This window comes from Balaenoptera physalus, assembly GCF_965194825.1.
Source record: "Balaenoptera physalus genome assembly, chromosome: 18".
Taxonomy (NCBI): domain Eukaryota; kingdom Metazoa; phylum Chordata; class Mammalia; order Artiodactyla; family Balaenopteridae; genus Balaenoptera; species Balaenoptera physalus.
In genome coordinates, this window is record NC_138899.1 from 39,193,840 (window position 1) to 39,216,987 (window position 23,148).

General features: G+C 33.4%; 1 protein-coding gene and 1 pseudogene across 6 annotated transcripts in view; one reads left to right on the plus strand and one right to left on the minus strand.

Moving 5' to 3' along the window:
- PCDH9 (protocadherin 9) overlaps positions 1-23,148 on the plus strand; it is a 973,394-nt gene that overhangs the window by 373,668 nt on the left and 576,578 nt on the right. The window lies entirely within an intron of this gene.
- The window catches only part of LOC309647471 (TSSK6-activating co-chaperone protein pseudogene), a 205,860-nt pseudogene that overhangs the window by 168,115 nt on the left and 14,597 nt on the right, over positions 1-23,148 (minus strand). The window contains exon 1 of the transcript XR_014268661.1: positions 1-23,148. This exon is cut by the window's right edge and continues 14,597 nt beyond it. The product of XR_014268661.1 is annotated as a TSSK6-activating co-chaperone protein pseudogene (transcript).

The window sequence follows — 23,148 nt, forward strand, 5'->3', positions numbered from 1 at the left end:
ATTTTTTAAAAATTAATTAATTAATTTATTTATTTATGGCTGTGTTGGGTCTTCATTTCTGTGCGAGGGCTTTCTCTAGTTGTGGCAAGCGGCGGCCACCCTTCATCGCGGTGCGCGGGCCTCTCTTGTTGCAGAGCACAGGCTCCAGACGCGCAGGCTCAGTAGCTGTGGCTCACGAGCCTAGTTGCTCCGCGGCATGTGGGATCTTCCCAGACCAGGGCTCGAACCCGTGTCCCCTGCATTGGCAGGCAGACTCCCAACCACTGCGCCACCAGGGAAGCCCTAGTGTAACATTTTTAGCCACATTAGGTATGTGAGCACTCCTTTATTTAAGAGCAGTATTATGACTTTTAGGTCCACAATAATAAAATTTTTAGATATTCTTTTTTGTGCAGAAAAAGAACATTTTGATTTTACAATTAGGTTTTTTAGTAGTTTCAGCAGTATGGGTATGCTTTTACTTCTAAGTCAGTATCTACTTTACTTAAAATACCAGATATGATGTGAAATAAGGATTCAAATGCAAGATCTAGGTAATATTCTCTAATACCATGCTACATAATGGTCATTTCTGACAGTTTATTAGTAATTAGTATATTAGTATTAATAAAATTGGTACCAAAGTATTGCAGTAGCTAGTACTAATAGTACTCAATGATTTTGTATTATGATGAATGCATACAGTTACAAATCAGTACATTCTGTACTTGAAAGTCGCAAATGGTTTTATTAACATCTCCCCATGACACAAATATTCTCATACTTCCTTTCCTACATTACGTGTGTTAAAGTGTCTGCTGTAGAAAGTAGAACATAGCATTTTTTCCTGTGGCAGAATGCACTTCTTTTTTAATGCGTGAGCAGGCAGTTTGGTTCATTAAGCTCAGTGGCACTGATAGTAAACTAAAGAGGAATGAACGGAAGAGGAGCTGAAGTACCATCATCCCACTAATGATACTGAAGCTGCTCAGCTTTACTGGGTGTCTGCCCAGTCATCCACTAATAGATGGCATGGTCCAGGATGTGAACTTTGTGCTGGAGTGCCAAAGCGTCAAATCCAGAAAACAAAGCATTGCCTGGAAGAATGTCTGTAATAATTTAAGGAATTGTGCAGAATTATGGTGTGTGTTTGTGTGTGTGTGTGTATCACTGTATTTGTTGGTGGGTGAGTTAGAAAGAAAGAGGGAGACAGCACACAGGATAGAAGAAATAATGGAAGCAGGGGATATTCAATTTCCTCAAGATTATATTGAATAAAGATAGCAATTCTGTCGCAGGGATATATGTATTTCAGAATGCATAAATTGGAGAATATCCAGATAGCCCAGTGTCACTTTTGGATTTAAAGGTTGTAGCTCCTGAATGTTAAATAATTTCTAATAAATGTGTACTTTCTTAAGAAGGGACTAGAATGCATGGCTCTTCAGATACCCATACACTTCTATATCTCAGTGCTATTTAGATATTTACTAACATTCAGTTATAATAATTAACACTATGATTTCTTTTATAAATGAATATTATTGTTCCCAGTTCACCCCTGCACATGAGGAAGTATACAGAAAAGTGCCCTTTGAAACAAGAGAAGAAAACAGATTCTCTGTTCAAACTGGGCATAAGCCCAGTTTGAACAGAGAATTGCTCAGCTGGGGATGGCAGCTTTCGTAGCCTCTGGTTAACACAGACCCCTCAGTGGCTTTTCACAGCCACTTAGAAACAAGTACCAGGAGGCTCAAAATGGAGGTTGCAGCTGTGGACACTGGGGAACATGTATGTGGTCCTGGATGCATGCTCACAGACCTCTTTCTGATTTTCATTCTGCTTATGTTTTGTGCAGTAGGTTGGAGGACACGTGGGGAAGGGACATTCCTCTCACCCAGTTTTCCCCTCCTTTTTTGTAAGCCCTCAGAGAGAGATAAACCTTTGGGACATTGCTCAGGTATGCTCTGAAAACCACAGATCAGAGATTGGGCTCAGTGACATCACTGTTTAAAAAACACAGAGCCAAACACACTGGTCCCTCTTATAAGTTTAATGGTCCAACAAAGGCAAATGAATCAACAGAACAGAAACAGTAAGAAGGCCAGTTTAATCATCGTATTTGAATTTGTGCTGAACATTTAAAAGTGGTGTGAAAAATCAATCCACGGTCCAAGATTTTCCTGCTGGAGGACTTCACCAAGAAGAAAATGGTATGTTTTACAATACCAAGAATATCCTGGAGGAGTGGGACATGGAACATATGGAAGAAATGGAAAATGTCCTGCAGGATGTCCTTAAATAGAAATGTGCTCTTAGATAAAGAAAAGACTTTTATAAGAAAGAAGTATAAGCTATTTCTGGGTCCAAGGTGCTCAAAGTGCAGTAGAAAACTACATTTGCTATCACAAGCTATAACAGTTTATGCTATTACAATTCATCCATTTATTTCAATATTTTTTTCCTACATGTTTCAAATTAATTGTAAAAGAGAAATTAAGTATTCTCACCAATGAAGGGACTAAAAGGCTTTGATAAAACTAAAAACTTCTTAGAGTTCAGTAATATCAACTAGTGAATTGGAATATTGACTGGTTTGGTAATATACATGCATAATCCCTATTTTTGCTTGAACCCTCTCTCCTTTCTCACCAGCTTCTTTTCCATTAAATGTTGAGCCCAGGAACTTCATATTTTAAAATCATATCCGATAAAAGAAACATCTTGGACCTTAATGAAAGCAAATTCTTAGAGATATTATATAATATAAATTGCTGTTATAGAAGGCTCAAAAGTGAGAGAATGCATTTAATTCAGAGAGGCCTAGTTAGTAAAGCACATTCTTTTAACATTCAATTTAACATATGTATGTTAGCATATTGCTTACCTACAATATGTAGATATTTTCCTAGATACTTTGAAGATAAACATTTTAGCCAGTTCTTAACTTCTACATCCAAGTTTTCAGAGGTTGAGATAGATCCTACACACACATACTGCAACCTAGTTTGAACTATCTGCTGTGATGGGGCACATAAAGGGAAGAAGGATGGAAGGTGAGATAGACTGAGGCTGACATATCAAAGAATGGCTCATGGGAGGAGTGGGAGTTGAGTAGAGCATCAGAGAATAGTAAAAGAGCTGTCAGGAGATTAGAGTGCTAATCAGGAAAGAAAATTGTGGGAGGAGTGTCCTGTAGACAAATGAGGTAGCAAAGTGAGGGGCAGAGGATGGAAAAGTAGGGTACACTGTGGTACAGGGAGGGTACTATCAGGAGAGAGAGATTTTTATACCTGATCCTAGCCAAGAGGCTGAAAAGTGGTAGAAAAGATACATTTAAATCAATTTTATTGCTGACATGAATTTGTAAACCAGAAATAATCTTCTGACACTAAAGACTTATTGAGATAGGCAGCAATAGAGTGCAAGAATATAAATGTTTAAAAAAAAATGTTTTTGAGAGAAACTGCATGTAACCTGTCATTTTTCTAATTCACAAAACTTACCATAAAAGAATTTTGTTCCTTTCAGATAGTATTGTTTTGGGAAATGAAAAAACAAGAGGAAATAGAGAAGAGGGAACAATTTTATCAATTATATGGATGTGGCAGATCTCCTTTATTTTTTTCCCCTTCTTCAAAGGAATCTCTTCTATCTAATGACCTGAGAATATTATAAACCTGATCAGTCTACAAAAACATTTATTTTATACATGGTCTGGGCAGCTATCAATATAATGTCACTTAACAAAAATATTAAAAATATTATAATATAATATTATAAAGCCAGTTTAGCTTTGGCATCCTTTCTTGTGCTATCTTTCCTTTTACCTTTTTCTCCCCCGAAATGAACATAAGTGCCACCAACCCATTCTCCCAACACATGACTACAGGAAATCAGCCTAATTCACAAGATTATTTCAACATGGCAAACATTTTTTTATTGAGGTAACATTGTTTTTTAACATTATATAAGTTTCATGTGTACAACATTATATTTCAACTTCTGTATACACTACATCTTGCTCCCCACCAAAAGTTTAGTTTTGTCTACCATCATACATTTGACCCCCTTTACCTATTATGCCCTCCCCCCACTCCCCTTCCCCTCTGGTAACCACTACTCTGTTCTCTGTATCTGTGTGTTTGCTTTGTTTTACTTTGTTTGTTTGTTAATTTTCATATTCCACATATGAATGAAATCATACAGTATTTTACTTCATTTGACTTATTTCACTTAGCTTAATACCCTCAAGGCCTATCCATGTTGTCACAAATGGCAAGATTTCTTTCTTGTTTTATGGCTAAATACAATTCCAGTGTATATACATGCAACATTTTCTTTATCCATCCATCCATTGATGGGCAGTTCGGTTGTTTCTATATCTTGGTTATTGTAAATAATGCTGTGGTGAATATAAGGGTGCATATGTCTTTTCACATTATTGTTTTAATGTTCTTTGGATAAATACCCAGAAGTGGAATTGCTGGATAATATGGTAGTTCTATTCTTAATGTTCTGAGGAATCTCCATAATGTTTCCCATAGTGGCTGCACCAATTTACGTTCCCTCCAATAGTGTATTAGGGTTCCATTTCCTCCACATCCTCTCCAACACTTATTTCTTTCCTTTTTGTTAATAGCCATTCTAATGGGTGTCATGTAATATCCTATTGTGGTTTTGATTGGCATTTCCCTAATAATTAGTGATGTTGGACATCTTTTCATGAGTCTGTTGGCCGTTTGTATGTCTTCCGTGTGTTCAGATCCTCTGCGCATTGGGTTGTTTGCTTTTTTTGTTGTTGACTTGTATAAGTTCTTTATATTTTTTGGATATTAATCCCTTATCAGATATTTAATTTGCAAATGTTTTCTGTCATTTGGTAGGTTGTTTTTTTGGTTTGTTGATGGATTCCTTTGCTGTGCAGAAGCGTTTTAGTTTGATGTAGTCCCATTTGTTTATTTTTGCTTTTGCTTCCCTTGCCTGAGGAGAGATATCCAAAAAGATATTGCTAAGATAATTGCCAAAGAGCAAATTGCCTATGTTTTCTTCTAGAATTTGTATGGTTTCAGGTCTTAAATTCAAGTGTTTAATCCATTTTGAGTTGCTTTCTCTGTACACTGTAAGACAGTTGTCTAGTTTCATTCCTTTGCATGTGGCTGTACAATACTGCAAACAATTTTGATTGCCTGATGAGTGCAAGATATTACACTCACATAAATTAAGAATCAGGGACAAGCATAAAATAAATAACAATCATGTGATGTCTACTGTATTGTAGGTTCTGTGAGAACACAAAGAAAGAAGCAATTAAATTCTGATAGAGGCCAAATAAAAGAACCAGTAGAGGGTGATATTTAATACCTATATTGAGTGATAATTAGGAATTCGATAGGTGGTCAATTAGGAGCAAAACCTTCAAGGTAGAAGGGCAGCAGTTTGGAAAGGGGAGTGATAAAGGTATAAGTATGCAGTTATGTTACAGAAGAAGCTGGTCTCCTGCAGAGGCTGGAACATCACTTCCCAAATTATGTCCTCAGACATGTTGTTCTGGAGAAAAGCAGCAACAATAAAACAAGTGAATAGAACCCCTGGTATAATAAAAGGTTTCTTTCCTGGAAGACATCTTTACCCCTTTAATAAGCTTCTGTGTTTCATTACTCTCCCATACGACACTACCATTATTTCAGGGGGCATCTAATATGACTAATATTTCAAGGAACACAACTTGGGAAAGGCTGAGTTAGAATATCCTCCGTCTGTAAGTAAAATGTGCCTATTTTGTTGGCGGAAGAAGGATGGAGGTATTCAAGATTCATTATGGACTTGAGATTGGGACAAATTCTTTCAACAAAGTACACAGACCTGCATTATCACTGATTATGCATCTGACAATATACCTGTAGCATCATAAGCATAAGATGAGTAAAACACAGTGTAAGTCTCTAAGCACCTGACTCTGTGTTCAAGTTTTACATGGGTGTAAAGGATTATTTCCAACTGTTGGAAAAGCTGAATTCTCCTGCAGCAGGTGGCATCGGATCAGCCTCTTAGAGGTGATATAGATGTACATAAAGGCGTCTCTAGGCAGAGGGAGAAGCATAAACTGAAGTTCTGTCTAGAGCTTCAGGGGATAGTGAGGAGCCCTGGCTCAACTGAATGTGTGTAGCATGCTTTGAAAAAAAAAAAGATTAGAAAAGTGCGAAAAATAGTTTAATATTATCCAGATACTGAAGAACACTGAATGTCATGATAAGGAGTTTGGAAGTCAATCTCTAGATAGTTGAAGTTTTTAGTTTGTGAACTGTTACATCTTAAGAAAGAAGAAACTTTGAGAACTTCATGAGGTCAGCATTATTCATCTTTAATTAAGATAGTGTAGGCAGATAGAACATTTTGTTGAGGACAATTTTGTTTTATGGGATTTATTTATTTTTGAATGATGTCCTCTTATAACTGGACATCTTTCCCATTCATTAGTGTCATGGTGAAAAAGTAATTGCGAACACCTTGTATTTAAACCAGCTTTTTGGATATGTTTTGAGGGACACAAAATGGAACAAAGATTTATCAAGTGCTAGTCTGATTGAAAAAAATCATATCTTACATACATGACATTTTTAGGGCATTTATATTTTATGTTATGTGGAATTAAAATGTAAATACAATAGTTTAGAGTGCAGGAACAGGAATGCATGTCGCCTCTCTTCAGTAAAGGAAAAGAAAACAGGGCCAGGCCTTGGTGAATGTGGAAAATTTGAAAAGGTAGAAAGGAGGCATTGAGTTGATCTGGTAGAGAGAGCATGAACAAACTGCACTATCAAATTTTGTTGCAGCATTCACCTGATATTTGAGAAGAACAGGCAAGATTCTGACATGACAAAGACATTTGGTTTGTGGAACAGAAATACACTAAGGAAATATAATGCATATCATGACAACCAAGATTTTCAATTTAGAGAAGAGTAGACTATTTTTAGATTTCTTAAAATGTTAACTAGAGTTTCTTTGTGGCACATGAGATAAATGTTAGGTTCAGAAATAATTATATTGCTACCAAGAGAATTTCTGGGAAGCCAAAATTCCATGGAGACAGAAAACTATTTAATTTTGAAATCAGTGACTTGGTTTTCTAGTCCAAATAAGTACTATGGCAGTATGTTATGTTTTAGAAAAGTATAAATTTGCTTTTAAAAGTGGATTGTACTAAATACAGGTTTAATAGATTATGCATAACATACTACAACCACTGAATTAAGAACAGGCCATGAATTTTGAAAGCATAGCTTAAGGTTATCTTAGCTAAACTTATAAAGCTACCATGCTTTACCCAACTCTAACACTGGCAATATTTCCCTCCCCATATTACATGTATACAGTTTATTTTTCTTTCTCCCCAGCCCCATTTCTGTGGTTATGAATTCAAGTATATACAAAATATGAATATCTATAGAAGGCATTGAAAATAATCCTGAAGTTTTAGGGCTAGAATGTTTGAAAACATATTATTTCCCTGGGCCTATACAAGAACTCATTTTTAGATGTTTATTGTTGTTTTCTTTTGTAAAATATCTGAAAGCAGCATGCTTTGAATTACATATTGTTATGTATTTCTTATTAACATTTCAAACGTTTCCCTAAATCACAAATAAAAATTGCAAATTACAGTATTCTACCAGTAGTTCAGTTAGTTGCTTTAAATAGATTGATATTACATAAATGACCTCACTACTGCTAGTTGACAAGTATTCTTGTCAGGCATGTTTGAAATACTTAACATGAAATATTTCACTTAAAACTCAAAAATATTACAATCTCCCATATTTTACAGAAGAGACTACTGAGGTGTAGAAAGGTTTAGCAATTTGTCAAAGGTCACACAACCAGGGTTAGTGTTGGGTTTTGAATTGTGGCTTCAGGACCTACAATTGTCACCACAACATCAAACTTATCATCAGGAATTTGTAAGCAGTAAGCAATTCACTGAATTAATTTTTTGAATTATTATGATATGTTAAGGCAAATAACCAAATATATTCCATGACTCTATTTCCCAATCAATATCTATTTTTTATACACTATGTAAATTAAATACATACTATGTCAGTCAGTTCTTCTTATATTGCAGATGGGGATTGTTTTTGCTTGTATGTCAAAGGCAGTCACACTCTGAGATAATTTGAGATAATTAAGATTATTTGTATCAGGACTATGAAATATTAAGTACAATAGATCTTGGGAAAGATACTTGAATAAAATTAGATTTTTTGCTTTAAATTAAAGCTTATGTTACTTTCCTCCCAGTAATATAATTTTTTGTTTTTCTACTATTGTTTCTAGTCCAATGAAGTTTCAAAACCTCTCTGCTCATGATTGCTAGCTTTCAGTTTCTAAGAGTGGACCATCCCATTTGAAAGACACACATCTCATCCCTCATCAATTTTCCTCTATTTTGGAGTTGTTGCTGTCACAAGGGATGATGTCTGATGTTTGAACATCATAGGATGATTATACCCAGGGGCTTTTTAGGCAGCTGTGTTTGGTGTCTCATGGACATTAAAAGGAATGGCCTCTCCATAGTTTCCTAACAAAGTACTAGTCATATAGTAAGTACTATGAATCCAGCCAGTGTTTTACCATTATTCTACTTACTTTGATTTGTTCTGTAGTACTTCAATAGCACAATACAGCCAAGCTCTTGTTTGTTCTTCACTGACACTATGCATTGGGTTGAATGCTTTCTCTTTCAGAAATAACATCTACTTTCTCTCATCCTGTATCCGGGAACATTTTTTTTTTTTTTGGATTTGTCCTTTGGTTCTAGGATTTGTTTGAATTCTTTTGTACTAAACTACTTTTTAAAATGTGTCTTCGAGCCAAGTCACTTAAATTATCTAAATGTGTCATAACTTCTAAAGGATGTCTTATTTCATTTCCTATGATGCTTTTTAATTTTATAGTATTAGTAATTGTGCAATCTATCGTAAATATAATTTGAATAATTTTTTTATTCATTTAGATGCTTGATGTGTTATCTCTCAAATGCATTTTTGATATTTCCTTTCATGTTTCCTTCCTATCTATAAGTCTGGGCAAATGAGTAGAGCCATCTTTTGTCAAAGATACCTTTTAGTTGAGGTTTTTTTTAAAATGAGTAAGGTGGAAAAATGGACCTCTTACATATTCATGTTATTTACACATAATTAATCTTAAATTGCAATTTGATATTTGCAAGTGCATTAGTTTATTTTCCAAAGCTAATGCCATTTGTAGGGTTGTATGAATGTGTATGTCTCAAAAAGGAAAAAAAAAAAAAAGAATGATAATTTGTAGCCAATCACCAGGGCCAAGCATGTTCCTTCTGCTGGATTCTCTCATTTCTAGGCATATTGATTTTTATTCATTTATTTTCAACATAAGAATATATTTTAAAGTAAAGGCTGGTCTATGACTGTTGCCAAACCAATTATGTAGCCAGCTGTAAAATTAGCTTAAGACTTGTACTTGTTTGTTATTCTACCACCCTAGAGAATGCCTCCACTAGTGGGTTTGATAGTGGGAATTCCTACTATTCAACATGGTAAAATTCAGAATAGGAGAAGCATAATCATTAATTTTGCATTAGATTTTTTTTTTCATTTAATTTGAGAATAAGTCACTGTTCTCTACTCTTTTGAAATTAGGTCACAGCAAATCTGCTTAAGTGTCTATTTTCCAAAGTGACTGTCTTCTCCATGGGAGAGGCATAGCTTTTCATGAACAGCAGTTTTACTCTTTCATAGTGATGCCTCCCCTCTGCTACACTAAATGGCAGTGTATCATAGCCTTAGGTTACCCACACTCATACATACATTCCTGGTTTAAATGTCTTCTCTGCATATGATACCCTGTCTAATTTAGAAGTGGACGTCCGTTAGAAAAGAAAAAAACATCCTTCTGGTGTTCTTGTTTGTTCTGTACTCTGTTCTTCACCTTCAGATCTCTGTTTTGTTATACTTTAAAAGCAACAAGATCCCTTCTTAATTTCAAATTTCCAAAGATTCTCTTTCTTTGTAATATCTCTGTTTACAAATAGATTTTCCTTCTTATACTTTGTTTTGTTTTAAGTTGGAAAATATATAATTTGCCAACTATTCCCCGTTCTACTTTCAGGACCAGATACTAAAGCCCATTTGTTTATTTTGCCTCTCCACCATGGTACCCAACATCATACTCCATAAAGATGAAAATACACATTCAAGGCCCAAATATGAAAAGGTTTTCTTTTCCTTTTTTTTTTTTTTAATTAGTACCACTGCTCCTATGTTTAGCCTCTTTGTGAATTTGATTGCCCTTACTCATCTCTAGGTTTTACTCTCTGCATCTTCTACTCTCTCCTTCAGAACACAGTCCTTATTTTTGTATCTGTCATTATCTGTGAAGCTTTTTCTGAAGATATTTAAAAATCCCTTGGAATGAAGACTGCTTTCAAATTACTAATCAAGGAAAGGGGAGTATTAGATTAAAAGTTTGTCTTCTCTAATTTTTGATCTCTGATTAACAAGTTAAAATTAATTTAAGCACCCATTAAGGTGAAAGGGCTTGTGGGAGTCATTGAAATATGGAAGCGTTTCCTGTTCTTACTGAGTTTAGAAGAATACAGTCCCAGATAAGGTATTTGAATTCACAGGAGCCACTGACCAGAAAAAAAGAAAAATGTAGATTGTAAGGAGTTGAAGAATAGTCTTTTTTCCTCCATGAACATCAAATATTGTGTACCTGAAAGATGCAGCCCAATGAAGATGTTGTTTTGTGACTAAAGTGTTGGTTTAAACATAAAACTAGGTATAGAATGCCTAGAGGGAGAAACTGGTATGAAAATGATCTGAATACCCTCTGAAGGTTGGAATTGGCTGAATGCAGGTAGTTTACCCAAAGGAAACCCCTAAAAACCTGTTAACTAAAGTTGATGACTCCAAGGCTCATAAATTCATATCTGTAGTTCTTTGACCATTTCTGATTTAAAATTTTCCTTGGAGTTTAAAACCACTTTGGGAAACTTGCAGAGGTTTAAGTGCAAGAGAAAGTAATCCAGTGGTACTCAGACTTATATTTCTTTAAATTTTGCTTTCTATTCTAATGCTATCGATATTATTTATTTATAGAATACAGCGTTATTTTTAATAGAAATATGTTTTTTATGTTCAAAAAGACATACTGACTATCCTGTCTTTCGAGTAATGCATTTTCTTTCAGTTTTCAATTTGGCTAAGATTAATTGAATATTAAGTATTGTTAGGAACTTTCATATACTTTGTCTTATATAATCTTGTTAATTAACTCTGTGAGGTAGGTAATATTATTTTTATATTTAGATCATAAAACCATTACAGTACCTAAGAGGGATCCAATATCAAGTAATAAGAGCTGTCTGGATTACAGTACAGTGTTCCAAAGATATATAACTTTAAGAAAAAGGAAAAATATCATATTAATAAAAGTAGAATATGTGAAACCATCAAATCTTTCTTTTCCTTTAAAGTCATGTTTCGCCTGGTGACATTTAAAAACATTTTGATCTTTAGAAGTCTCTCTTCTCTACAGATTTCAAATATAATTTCTCTAACATAGTTAATGATACGTCTTTTTATTATCCATTTTAGTTTGACTACTAATTAGGCTATACACACTGTAACTTAAAATCATCATTTATGTCCAAGTCCATAAAACAAAAACAAAAATCAAGCCATATCGAATACTGGGGAAACTGAAATTTCTCCTAATTCATCTTTTAGAAATTAAGTTCATTTGCTGACATACTGAAGAGCAGAGAAGTGCATTTGAATTTAGAGACAAGAAACCAGATTTGAATTAACAATACAAAATTTGATGTTTTGTGATTTATTTATTTTTTTGCTTCTAAGGCAAAGATTTTATGCCATGCTTTCTTTCTTAATCAGCAGTAACTGAATCTGATCGGTAGTCATGCTGTTATTTTACACTGAAAGACAGATGCACAACAATTGAGTAATGTATTTTTTATTTCTTTCCTCTTTGATTCTTGATGTGTAGCATTCACTTTAATTCACAGTACAAAGTCTAATCAGTTCTAGTCATTGGTTTAAGTAAGTCCTGGCAATATTTTGAATAACTTTATCAACTACTGAACACTGTGATAATTCCCATAAGGCATTAGTCAATTCATTACCATTTATAATGATGACAAGACAGGAAAACAGAATTTACAATGACATTTAATGTCTTGATGAATTGTTTTGGTGGTCAGCAATATCTAAATTTAAAAATCCAAACTTAACTTTTTATAACAAATAGAATTGGCTATCTTTCAAGAGAAAGGTAGGACTTTAGGACATGGCACTCTGCTTGACACCTAACATGTTTACAGTATTTAGGGGGAAAGTATGTATTCCAGATCCCCCAAACTGTTTCGTTAACTATAATAATCTATACATTCTAATATAAACAATATGAAAGGGCCCGTTTGCCCCTTAGAATTAATGAACATAGCTGTAAATTATTAACAGAAAATTATAAATAAAGTGGGGTCAGATTACTTTTTAGAATGTAGGTAACAAACATATGGGATTATATAGATAAGACAGGGTAAATGTGATTTTTATGGTGAGTAGAAACTTTTCCCTGGCTGACATTTAAAAACACATAGTGAAGTTCTTTTGACCGAAACCGACACTGAAATGGAAACTGCCCACACTCTCTAGTGTAGAGAAGTAGGAAAATGTTTCCAGCAGCCTCTCCCCCCTTGCTTTGTATGCTCTGTGTATCTGGCATCATGTGCACTCCATGAGAATCCAAACGTGTTGATGTTTACTAAGCAGCAGGGTGCACAATTTCCTGCCGCTGTGCCTAGGAAGAAAAACAGAACATATGCTTGAATATTCCAAATAATTTGTTAGAAGATGCATGTGGATCTATATCTAATATGAAATTAATTTTTCACACACACTTGGAGCTCTGGAACCAGATTTTTACACAGTGGGTTGTGATATTGTAATCCCTCATTCATGAGCCATGTGTTTGAATTAGCAAAGTCATCTTGCTGTTCGAATGCCGCTGGCATCATATTTGAGAAAATTTTATAATTAGGCCTAGCTCCTTTAGGGAAGATGTTGATACTGCCCCTGTAGGTGGTACAATAGATGTTAGTTAGTGGCTTGAAACTAATTTTTCAATTTCATGAGTTTATGAAACATTGTTTCTCCTAAAGATACCAGCTTTATGATGTTCTGATAGACACTTTCCACCCCACCCCTCTCTCTCTCTCTAACACACACACACACATGAACACATGTGTTTACTTTTGCACACACAACCTATTACCTTCCTCATCTCTAAAACTCTGTTGGAAAAAAAAAATCAATGAACTTTTAAGTCTGAAATATTTCAACAATTTTGTTGTGGATTTGATACTTAGGGAAGTCTTCAAAAGCCCAATTAAATGAGTCTTATTTAGTGTTTTAGCCCTAAAGGAATCATATCAAGTATATTTTACTGAATACCTATTCTAAACCAAACATTTCCCTAGGCATCCTCATTTATCTCATTTACTTCTGACAGCTTTACAATATTATAGTGATCTTGATGTGATAACTGTGGAAGCTGGAGTTCTATATACCGTTTTGTGTGGGTGTGTATGTATGTGTGTGTGTGTGTGTGTGTATATATATATATATATATATGGTATATTTGTATAACTGTGACACAGTACCGCTCGGGATCCTAGTCTACTCTAACTTGGCTTTATTATTAACTTTGATAGAGATCTGGAAGGTAAGTTTATCATATCTGCATGTTATATGAAGTAAAATCTACAAAGTAGACGACAGAATCAAGATAAAGAAAATCTCTAATGGACTTGAATAATAAAAACGAATTTAACAGTTTTATGTATGATGCTCTACATATGTGTTAGAACTGCAGACAAATATAATTAGAACATATGTTTCACCTAGCTTTGCAGTGAATCAAATTATAAGATTTGGAGTGTTAAATTGATCATGATTCATTGTAATCTAGCAGGTTTAGATTGTTACTTAAAAGGAAAATATTTTCTTAAGCCAGATTAAGATAGATGGATCTGTATTAATGAATTTAATGATTTGACTATATATGGGGCTGGTCAAATCATATCTAGATTTTTACAACCCATTCTGGGCAGCAAACTTTTCAGAATGCGTTGCTAGAGTGGAGTGTAAATGAAGGAGGTCAACTTGGGTGGTGGCAGCGATCTGGACATCATCTCCTGTGTCAAACAGGAATTGATATACTTGGAAAACAAGACTTGGAAAGCTGGTGGAGGAGATGGGGAAAGGAACTGTGTGTGTTCTATGTATCTTCAATTTTTTTTGTATCTGCTAATCCCAAGCTTCTAACTAATTTATCCCTACCTCCCTTGTCTTCAAATATTAAAAATATTATTTGGGAGGAAGTGGTGTGAACCAGATCTATGGCATTCAATAGGACCAATGCATGGAGATTAGGAGAAAAGCCTGCCACATTAAAAGGAAAATTATAGCAAGGAAAAATGTTCCACATAGAACAGATTGTAATGAGCTTCTTGTCCTTGTAAACGCATTTCTCATATTAATGGTAAATTAAATTGTTTGGTAATCACTATTCCTTCTATTTTAAATGCTTAAGGCTTTATATTTAAAATATAAAATGAAGTAGTGAAAGAAAATAACTCATGCATATTTTAAATATATAAAAAACGGCATTACTCCTGCTTTTTAAAGTGTTTTATGGATATTACATGACATTTCATAGTAGGCCATAATAACATAAAATAAGTAGACTGACTCATGAATGTTGTTTCCAAAAAAAAATCCTATTCAGACACCAGTTAAGTTGACTTTACCTATTTCTTGGGATATTAAGATTAAGGTAATGTTTTTCAGAATAAATGAAGAAAAAGGAAATACTTTATATTATTACATATGTTTTACATATTACATATGTTTAATGGTAACTTTTAAGAAAGTATCTATACACACATTAAGGTATTAGATGTTAGAACTCACATATTGGACTCTTAATGTTAAAAATGGGAAATACCTCCTCCTTATAATCATCCATAAAAATGGCATGATCTATCTCTATATTTAATTTTAAAGTCTGTCAGTTGTCATCATCTCTTCAGCCACTTCATACCAAGGTTTAAGATATTGTTGCAAAAAACATTTCTGACTTCCTAAGAGCACATTCTTTAAGTAAGTTGTAACTAGAGAAAAGAGTAGAAGAAATAGAATTGGTCAATATATTTGAACATATCTGTTTAATTTCAAAGACTTGCAAGTTGTATTCCAAAGAATTTGATTACTAACTGTGCTCAGATATCATATTGGCTTTCATATACACATTCCCTGGCCTCACTGAAGAATGTGATATAAAGAAAATAAGAAATAATATTATTAAGAGAATGAATATAGATAAAATATGTGATTTTTAAAAAATACTTAATTTGTTTTCTAAACTCTCTTTCATGCTGTTTGTGGCTTTTTAATTTGCCATGCCCATCTTTTTCCTAGGACCATGTGACTTTATGAAGAATTACCACATATAATACTTCAAGGTTTTCCAAATATTATAACCATGCTAGATGTTTTCTGGAGATATGGGTACAGCCAGAAATGGTAAAATTGTTTCAGCTTTAGTCATCAAAACTGGAATTGAAAAGAGAAGGTCGACATTCTAGAGAAAAAAAATGAAATAAAACCTTATGTTTCTTTATGAATTGATTCACTAAAGAGGTGAACAAAATTAATTGTATTTACACTTGTGTAGATCTGGTAATAAAATAGTTGTGGCACATAACAAAATGCACATTTTGTCCTCTTGAAATCAAAGATTTACAGTAGATCAGCAACACCATTAATTTTGACACTTTCCTCAGATTTGGCTCATATTTATGTCATATATCATTCATTGAGAATCCTCAATATCTGGCACTGTTTATGACAGTTCTACAAAAATTCAAAGTCTAGTAGTAGACAGACATGTAAAAATAATCAAAACAGTTTTATGAATATACTAGAGGTATGTGTAGAAAGAATTGTCACTCATTCTGATTGGAGGGTTTGGAGAAGTCATTAAATGGAGGTAAATTTTGACTTGTGTCTGGAATCTGGAAGGATGAGAAGTTTGCCATGAAGTGAAGGTAGGGCAGAATATTTCAGACAAAGGGATAGAACTGTAGAAAAAAAAAAAAAGAGAGAGAGAGAGAGAGATGAAATAGCATTGACTTAATGTTTGATTTTGTGTGAGTGCCAAGAAGTAGTTCTCAAAAGTTATACTAGGGAAGATCAAGATATGATCAAGATGAATAATAAGAAATTTACAATCAGAGTGACATGGGCATTCAGGGATGGCAGAAGACAACTCTGGCAGCAGTATGGGCAGATGGATGAAAGAATATCTTTATTCAGAAAGACAAATTAGAAGACTATTGCAAAAATCCAGTTCTGAAGCAACAAGGACAGGAGTAACAAACGGAGGTAGACCAGTATGATCATTTTATTATTCTTATCCTCTATGCTCACAGAGGAATTAGAAAGAATTGTATTTTAATGGGACTACAGTTCCTCTCTATAGACCCAACCTTCCTTTCTCTTCTTTTCCTTCTTTTCATCCCCGCAAATATTTTTGAGTCCATAGTCTATCCCCAGTCTTTTAGGTACTAGAGAAACAGTAGTAAACAAAGTAAAATAAGGGTGACAAAAATGTGTGTAAGTTTGGTTTGTGTGTGCTTTTGGTGGGGGTGCTTCATGAGATTTTGCAAATTCAAGTGAAATGAACAAATACTTGAACAACGATAAAATGTCAATCAAAAATACAACAGGCCTTGTATAAAAGCTCAGCTTGGAGAGGTACAGAGTAAATCCTTAGTTTTCTGTAACAATATTATCATTGTTCAAATATTTCTATTAGAGCACAGCATATGAGCAAGAAAGATAGATGGGAAGATAGAATGAAAATGGAAAATTCTAGCCTTTACAGTCCAGAAAATCTGTGTTCAAATCCCATCTGTATGGCTTTCTAGCAGTAAAACTTTAGGTAATTTGACCTTTACATGCTTCAGGCTTTTTTTTTTTTTTTTTCTTGAAAGATTGGAAAATAATGTATTCAGCATCTGGCCAACTGTAGGCCTTCAACAAATGTTAGTCATGACAATGATGATCATTAAGGCTCTGCTAAGACAAGAACACTACTAAAACTTCTCGTTTTGTTACTACCTTTAATTATTAAATTCAGCATTAATTTGTCATATTAAAATCACCGCCTCAAATGTTCTATCTTCAATAAGAGAGTTGGAACTGTGATGAAGGATATCTAATGGTGGGTAGCCTTGGACCATGACTGTCAGTTGTAGGTCAGACCTGGAAAAGGCATAGGATCTATGGTTACTTTCAAGTAAATTCATGCATGAAAATGTGTGGTTTGATTGAATCAAAATTTTACTGTGTAGTTAGTTGAGCCAGGCCTATCTAATTACATATTTTATTCTCACAGCAAAATACTGTTGTCATGTATATGTACAAAATCTGTATATAAGTATATATATATATGTATACACACATACATGCATATATAAATTTAATAAAGATTTATGTGTATATTTATAATGCTAGTGTGTTCGTTCTTCAAAGAGAATCAGATTTTTCTTGTGTTTTTAAATGCTATAATTCTTAGCATGGTACCTGGCATATCATAGGCATCTAATAAATACCTATTCACTAAATCAGATATAAGCTTTATTTTCCCCAACTTCTCCTTGAAGTGAACAGAAGTTACCAACTGGAGTCAATCAACTCCTGCCATACTCTTATACCATATGTCCCCTAATCATTGCACATAACAGCAAGTTTATTTCCAGGGCAGATGTCTAATGTCCAATATCCATTTTTGGTCCTTATTCACTCTGGATTCATGTCTATGATGTTCTTTCCTCATACCATGACAGAAAATCACTCAACACATTTTTGTTTCTATAGTTCTCAATTATTTTTTTTTCAGATTGTTGGTATTCCTCAAATATGTATTAAAATATGTAAAAGGAAGGTAAATTGGTATATTTGGGTATATTCTTCTGTAAGACAATATGAAAACCACAGCCAATAATTTTAAATGATTGTAGTATTACATATAATTGTATATTATCTTCTATAAAAAATTTCATGATGACTTGAAAATGAGTTAGTATTATCGAAATTCACCATGTAAATATATGTCATTATAAAACTAATTATAGTATTTTGTCATGGTAAAATTACCTAATTTGCCCAGTTGTACTGTTATCTTCATAGACTAATATTGAATTTAGCCATGCTAAATTTGTACTGCATATTACATTTTAGCAGAAGTTTTAGGAACCCATTATTAACTGTCAGATGTCATATTGTATCAGTGAAATTCGAATCATTCATTACATTTTGGCATTTGTATTATGACAGTAAATCAGTCTAAGAAAGCTATTTAGAGAGTGGTTTTAACTTTAGCTAATTTATTATTGAAATAATATCGTGCATTTTAGCAGCCTACAAATTATATTTATGTGAGTACATACTATAAACTTTTAATTAATCAAAATTCAAATTAATAAAAATCCACATTATTTATTCAGCAATTTATAAAACTAACTGCAGACTTTAAATATTTGATTTAAAATGAAAAATGAAAGAATAAAAACTAATATTTGTATTTTTTCAAAAAATTGATAATACTTGGTACTGTCAGAAAATATTCATCTCAATATTCTTTACTTGACCCTTACAGATTTATATTATAAATGATTTTTGAAAGGCTTACTTTTTGGCAATAGCAAAATCCAAGTCATCAAAGAAAGATGATAGCTTGATATACTTTCCATGCTAATACATTTTGGATATATTTTTGAATGGCATGGCTTAACAAATTATTTTTCCTTCTCAATTTTCAATTATTCAGCAACTTTCAATTATTCAGCACGTTTCATGTTTCTGGGTTTTTTAAAAAATTGTAGCTCTTCTCATCACACATCCATACCTCTGCTTTGTCTTTAACATTTTATGATTCATATAAAACTATTAAATCATATGCTATTCAGTAACTCAGCATTGTACTCCGCAGTCTCCTTAAAGGGAAGAAATATTACTTAGAGATAAGCAATCAGGTATTTTAAATATTTAGATACACAAATATCATTCTACAGTCTTACTTTCTCTTATTGAGACAAATTGTACCCTGGTTCTGCATCCATAAACATCACCAGAAAGAACATTAATAATCATTAGGTATGTGCCTCAATAGATATTGGGAAATAGTTTAATGGGATTTTAACTTACACAAAGACCGATCGTGAGTAACATTTATTTCACGATGGATCCTCAGGGTCTGAGAGAGAACCACTAACAAGAAAATGATCACTTATTTCTGGTTTGCTCTTTCTTCTTGAGTGAGTTCAAGAATAAAATGCTCAAAATGCAAAACTGAGATAGTAACCAGCCTTATTTAATATTGAATACAAAAAAAAAAATGCAGCACAGAGCACTGATTTGATCATTACCATAAACAGTTTAAGAACCGTACAGATCCATTTTGGGGATTTTTAGCATTAATATCCTTAATATCCATTGTCTTAGAATAATTTTTTGCCTTAGGCTTGTTGGATCTCAAAATGTCAGAAATTTAGTGTAAGTCTACAGTGAAATGATGGTATCCACCTACATGCGAGCAAGTTTTTCCCCTCAAGATTATATCTCCTCTGAAGTGTGTTAGTTGTAGAAAAACGATTAAACAGAAACAGATTCTCATTTAAAAAATACATAAATTCCTTTTCTTTTCTTCTTTCAATGTTCTTGTTTCTCTTTCCTCCTATCATAGCAAAGTGATCTACCCAACATATTTTATCTTCAGTATTTTTTTCTTTTTTGGAGTATAGTTGCTTTACACTGCTGTGTCAGTTTCTGCTGTACAGCAAAGTGAATCAGCCACATGTATATATATATATATATATATCCTCTCTTCCTTGGATTTCCTTTCATTTAGGTCACCACGAAGCATTGAGTAGAGTTCCCTATGCTATACAGTCTGTTCTCATTAGTTATCTATTTTATACATAGTAGTGTATATATGTCAATCCCAATCTCCCATTCCATCCCACCCCCCTTGGTATCCATACATTTGATCTCTACGTCTGTGTCTTTATATCTGCTTTGCAAATAAATTTATCTATACCAATTTTCTAGATTCCACATATATGCAATAATATACGATATTTGTTTTATCTTCAGTATTCTTTAATTTAGCAATGTAAAGTATAATTAAAGTCCCACTTTTAGTGAAAATTTGTATTAAGTTAATGAACTTGAAACAAAATTTAGGGATAGCCTTTAATTCTGCATAGGCTGCATAAATTTTTGGCTCAAAACCAATTTTTGAAAACAGATAAGGGTATTCATGTCAAAGGGTATATTTTAAAAACTCAACCACTTACTATTACTACACATCAGTTTTGGATCAACTGCCATACTTCAAGAGTTTATAAGTAACTTGAGAAAGAAATGGACACTCCCAACACAGCACAAGGTCTTCTCTGCAATGTTCATCAGGTATCCCTAAGTGATAGGGAAGATATTTTGTGATGTGTCCTGGCAGAGACCCACTGAAAATTATCTAATCTGTATAGACTGAAGTCAAAGAATTAAAACTGCCCCTATTTATTTATTTTTGTTTTTATTTTCATTACTCTAAGAAGTGGATATAAAAAGATATTGTTGTGATTTATGTCAAAGAGTGTTCTGCCTATATTTTCCTCTAAGAGTTTTATAGTGTCTGACCTTACATTTAGGTCTTTGATCCTTTTCAAGTTTATTTTTTGTGTATGGTGTTAGGGAATGTTCTAATTCCATTCTTTTACATATAGCTGTCCATAAATCACAGCAATATCTTTTTTGATCCACCTCCTAGAGTAATGAAAATAAAAACAAAAATAAACAAATGAGACCTAATTAAAATTAAAAGCTTCTGCACAGCAAAGGATACCATAAACAAAATTAAAAGACAACCCACAGAATGGGAGAAAATATTTTCAAATGAAGTGACCCACAAGGGATTAATCTCCAAAATATACAAACAGCTCATGCAGCTCTATGACAAAAAACAAACAAACAAACAAACAAAAAATCAAAAAATGGGCAAAGATTTAAATACACCTTTCTCCAAAGAAGACATACAGATGGTCAAACAGCACATGAAAATATGCTCAACATCACTAATTATCAGAGAAATGCAAATCAAAAGTACAATGAGGTATCACCTCACACTGGTCAGAATTGTCATCATTAAAAAGTCTACTAACAATAAATGCTGGAGAGGGTGTGGAGAAAAGGGAACCCTCCTACACTGTTGGTGGGAATGTAAATTGGTACAACCATTATGGAGAACAGTATGGAGGTTCCTTAAAAATCTTAAAATAGAACTACCATATGACCCAGCAATCCCACTCATGGGCATATATGCTGAGAAAACCATAATCTGAAAAGATACATGCACCCCCAATGTTCACTGCAGTACTATTTACAGTAGCCAAGACATGGAAGCAACTTAAATGTCCATGGACAGAGGAATGGTTAAAGAAGATGTGGTACATATACATAATGGAATATTACTCAACCATAAAAAAGAATGAAATAATGCCATTTGCAACAACATGGGTGGACCTAGAGATTATCATACTAAGTGAAGTAAGCTAGCCAGAGAAAGACAAATATCATATGATATCACACACATGTGGAATCTAATTTTTTAAAAAAGACACAAACTTATTTACGAAACAGAAACAGACTTCCAGACATAGAAAACAAACTATGGTTACCAAAGGGGAAACGTGGTTGGGAGGGATAAATCAGGAGCTTGGGATGAACATACACATACTACTATATATAAGAGAGATAACCAACAAGGACCTACTGTAGAGCACGGGGAACTCTACTCAATATTTTGTGATAACTTATATGAGAAAATAATCTTAAAAAAATGAATATATGTATATGTATAAGTGGATCATTTTGTTGTACACCTGAAACTAGCACAACATTGTAAATGAACTCTACTCCAATAAAATTAAAATATAAAAATCTCCCCCTATAAAAGAAAAACTAATAAGGATCAGACAACATCATTTTTTTTTCCCCAATAGGTTCTAATTACTGAAAATTATTGAGTCATTTTGGGAATAAAATCATTGCAACTTGGAATGTTGTTACATGTAATGATATGTTCAAAATTGTAAAGAAAAATTTGACTACCTACAAAAATAATAAGAGAACACATCATTCTGGGACTGAATGCTCGCTTAATATATTATTAGTATTCTTTTGTGATGCAAATGTACCCATATACCTGAAGTCCCCATTAATGAGCTTATTTTGCCTGTAACATGCTTTAGGGTAAATTATTTTAACCATATTGTAAAATTAACTTTAAAGTCCTTTATCATGTTCTGAAACTATTTAGACAATATTTTTTTAGGGAAGAATAAAACTAAAAGAATAAAACAATGTATGAAGAGTTTGTTTTAGTGATACATTTAATTTTTAAAGTATCTGCAAAACTCAATCAGAAGGCTTTGTCTTTAAGATATTGGCTAATTCCTTCCCCTTGTATTTGTTATTGTTCTGTAATTCTTGTCCTTCCTCAAATGTTCTACCATGACAAAGTGATTGAGAACATGTGTTGGGTTTTCCTCCTTAGCAGTTTTGTTCAGCAACTGTTCTTTTTTGGTACTTTCCAGGCAATTGGTCAGCTTTCAAGTTTATTTGCATTTTTAAAACAACACACAAAACACCCTCAGACCTGATTAATGCTCACAGTTTTTCTGAAACACAAACAAACAAGCAGTGCAGGCTAGCCCCCATGCAAAACGCTAAAGGAGCCTTCTGACTATTGGAAAAGAGAATTGTCTGAGAAATTTGTGGGCAGGAAAACATGAGCTCTACCTACTCTGAAAATGAGTTTGCTCACAAATTTTGGATAGAGTTAAATATAAATGAAAGAAGTATATTAAATGTCCAAATACATTTTGAATGTGCTTTGGTAGTGACATGATGAGATATTGAGAATGAGTCATCAGTAATCACTGTTTTAATTAAATGACTTCAATTATGAGAACAACGA